This window comes from Nycticebus coucang, chromosome 20, assembly GCF_027406575.1.
Source record: "Nycticebus coucang isolate mNycCou1 chromosome 20, mNycCou1.pri, whole genome shotgun sequence".
NCBI lineage: Eukaryota > Metazoa > Chordata > Mammalia > Primates > Lorisidae > Nycticebus > Nycticebus coucang.
Genome location: NC_069799.1, coordinates 51,202,345 through 51,206,176, shown reverse-complemented (window position 1 = coordinate 51,206,176; position 3,832 = coordinate 51,202,345). Strand labels below are relative to the sequence as shown.

The following is a 3,832-nucleotide window of genomic DNA, read 5'->3' as shown; positions in this document are numbered from 1 at the left end:
TGGCACTCTACCGAGGGTGACAAAGTGAGACTCTGTCTCCAAAAAAAAAAAAAAACTCATTTCTTGTAGTTCACTAGTCATGTGATAAAGTTTGGCCATATGAAAAATAAACTGAGGTTTTCTATGGAAAACTTTTGCTCTCTTATATAAAACTCACCCCCGCCCTACTTTTCCCATATTCTCTTTCCTGTATGAAATGCAGAAGGAAGCTGGAGCTGGGGCAGCTTCTTTCTGCTATGACATCAGAACTACAGAAAAAAAAACCATGCACTTTAAATGATGGCAATGTGAAATGACAAAATGATTTTCTGTCACAAAGATGACATCTGAGAGCTACTGCCCTAACTCTGGATTCTTTAACTCTAGATTCTTTGGTAATTTGATTAAGCCAACGTGGTTGTGTTTTCTGAACATGCAGCTATACGCCATTCTAATTGATACTCAGATGCAACTCAAGGATGTAGAAGACAAAAAACAGAGTAAACCCAAACATAGTAGAATAAGTTAAATAATAAAGACACTTGTGAGGTAGGACAGTTGTGACTAAATCACAGTTGTATCTCAGCCCTTTGAGAGGCTGAGATGGGAGATCAGTTGAGGTCAGGAGTTTGAGACCAGCCTGTGCAATATAGCAAGACCCTATCTCTAAGAAAAAAAAAATACATAGGGTGGCACCTGTGGCTCTAAGCAGTAGGGCGCTGGCCCCATATATCGGAGGTGGTGGGTTCAAAACAAGCTCCGGCCAAAAACTGCAAAAAAAGAAAAAGAAAAAAAATACATAAATAAGAAAAATCACTTCACTTGTAGTCTCATCTACTCAGGAGGCTGACATGGGAGAACTGCCTGAGCCCAGGAGTTTGAGGCTGCAGTGAGTTATGATGATGCCACTGCGTGCAAGCCTGGGTGGTAGAGCAAGACCCTGTCCCTTATTTAAAAAAAAAGAAAAAGAAAAAGAGGCACAGCACCGATAGCTCAGGGGATAGGGTACCACCCGCATACACTGGAGCTGGCGTTCAAATCCAGCCCGGGCCTGCCAATCAACAATGACAACTACAACCAAAAAATAGCCGGGCATTGTGTTGGGTGCCTGTAGTCTCAGCTACTTGTGAGGCTGAGGGAAGAGAATCGCTTAAGCCCAAGAGTTTGAGGTTGCTGTGAGCTGTGACGCCATTGCACTCTACTGAGGGTGACAACTTGAGACTCTGACTCAAAAATAAATAAATAAAAAGAAAAAGAAAATAAATTTATGATTTAGAAAATAAAGATATGACAGAGAAGATTAATAAATTCAAAAGTTGGGTCTCTGAAATACACTAGTAAATAGAAAACTCTTGCATGAGTTACCTAAAGGAACAAAAAGGAAGTATATAGATAATATTAAAAATAGCAATAATCGTGCCTCAGATAAACCTCATTGGCTACGATACTGCCACTGCACAAAGCTGATAATATTAAAAATAAAAAGTGAACTTAACTACAGATATAATAAAGATTTTAAAATAGGTAAGAGAAGATAATAATTAACTTTATGCCAATAATTTGAAGATTTAGCAAAAATAAATTTTTTGTAGAAAAACATATCAAACCCGACCCAAGAAGATTTAAGAAAATTGGAATATAATCATTACAAATAACAACAGCAATAAAATAAACACAGTTTTACATGCAAGTTCTAACAAATATTGAAGAACTAGATAATCCCAATCTTATGACAATTCTTCCAGAGAATAAACTAGGAAACACTTTTTAACTCATTTTATGATGATACTGTGACTTTGTACCAAGATTGAACAATAATAGATAAGAAAAGAAAATTATATGGTAATGTTACTTGCAAACATGGATGGAAAACAATCCTCAATGAAAAATAATGACAAATAATGCAGAAATGCAAAAAGAAATATTATGACCCAGTTGAGTTTATTTCAAGAAGTCAAGAAGGGCTTCTATTCAAATACCAAATTTCACTACATCGTCAGACTAAGGAGAAAAGCTTTATGACCACATGATCATTCATAAACAGCATTCAAAACCAGTCATTCATGAGGTTTTTAAAAAATGTTTTCTAGGCTAGCCACGTACACCGGAGCTGGTGGGTTCAAATCCAGACCGGGCCTGCCAAACAACAATGACAATTACAACCAAAAAATAGCTGGGCATTGTGGTGGGTGCCTGTAGTTTCAGCTGCTTGGGAGGCTAAGGCAAGAGAATTGCCTGAGCCCAAGAGTTTGAGCTTGCTCAGAACTGTGACACCACAGCACTCTACCAAGGGCGACAGCTTGAGACTCAATAAAATAAAAAAAAAAAAATGTATTCTAGACATTTACCTAATTAATTCCTAATAGAAGAACATTCTTAATCTCATTTAAACATATTGTATCAGATTTTGATTCAACCATATCAAAAAATCCAAATAACAGAAGCATAGAAGCATAAATGAGAAATAAGTTCGGTTCTCTTTCACTAGAAATCTATGTAGGCAATCAGTGGGGAGAATAATCTCAGACTTGCATTAGATCTTGGTCCAAATGGTAGTACCATGCTCTAGCCAAAGATGAAAGGAAAGGAAAGAGGAAGGAGGGAAGAAAAGAATGGATGGTGGAGAACTAACAGGAAGTACATGTGAACCGTGTCTCGAAGGTTGCCTGAAGCTGCCACCTACCATTTCCATCTAAATCCTACTCTCCAGGAGGTAGTCATTTGGACACATCTAGTTACAAGGGAATAAAATTATTATAAAACATCTCTGAAGGCATAAAAGAAGACAATAAATTGGCAAATATGGAGGAAAGAGACATCCTCAAAAGATTCTAGTGGGAGTGTAAATTGGTACAATCTCTAAGCAGAGCAATCTGGCAATATCCTTCAAAATGAGTAATGCATACATCCTCTGACTCAGAAATCCCACTTTTAAGAGTTTACATCAGAGACTTATGTGCAGGATTATTCATCACAGGAAACGATGAGAAACAACAAAAATGTACACCAATGGAGAGATAGCTAAAGAGAAATGCACTTTTTGCGACACATTATACTTGATAAATAAATGGGGAGACTATGCATCAATGTAGAATGATTTCTAAGTTATTAAGTGAAAAAACAAAAACAAGATACACAAAAGTATTTGTAGTAATATGCTACCTCATGCTACAGTTTTATTGATGAGGGTTTTTAATAATAACTCTTGATGTCTGATGTATAGGAAATGCCATATTCCATTACAAGCAAAAAAAAAAAATGGTCCATAGGAAATATGATACAGAAGGTCAAAATTTGACACAGCTCTATGGTGAGAAACACAGTTTTTTATTACATTATTCTTTACGTTCATTTATGTGCAAAAATATTTGACAACTTTTTAAAATGTCACAAATAGAAAATGTTCACACATGTCAAAATAATTCTAAAGAGAATAACAAAATGCTTCATTAAACAAGTCAACCTATGCAAGCATGACATAAACGTGGCATCAATATAAGTAGCAGCTTATGTTCATTAAGTTTTTTAAAACACAATTATCTTTCGGTTCAGTTTGTCAAAGATACCAGTATTTTTTTTTTTAAATGTTATTCATTTCAATTCTGTCAGTGAAAAAGGTAGGAAGCCAAACAATGCCTAACATTATCTCAGAATTTTCCAAATAAATCCAGAGTTACCTGTACTAAATATTGTGTAGTTGAACTCAACTCATGTAATGGCCCAATTTCATTGCAATCTGTTTGGGTAGCGTGGTCTGTCTTGAAAAAGCCAACCTTTAAATCATCTGAGATGTTAACTCTGGAAAAAAAGGAGACGAAATATGCTTTATACGATAAATATCTCTTCAGAAATA

The 3,832-nt window shown here is 35.7% G+C and overlaps 1 non-coding gene across 1 annotated transcript; it reads right to left on the bottom strand.

Moving 5' to 3' along the window:
* Positions 1-1,308: 1,308 nt before the first annotated feature.
* LOC128573262 (U4 spliceosomal RNA) lies at positions 1,309-1,444 on the bottom strand. Its single transcript, XR_008376408.1, has one exon. It is a non-coding gene; the product is annotated as a U4 spliceosomal RNA (small nuclear RNA).
* Positions 1,445-3,832: the final 2,388 nt, after the last annotated feature.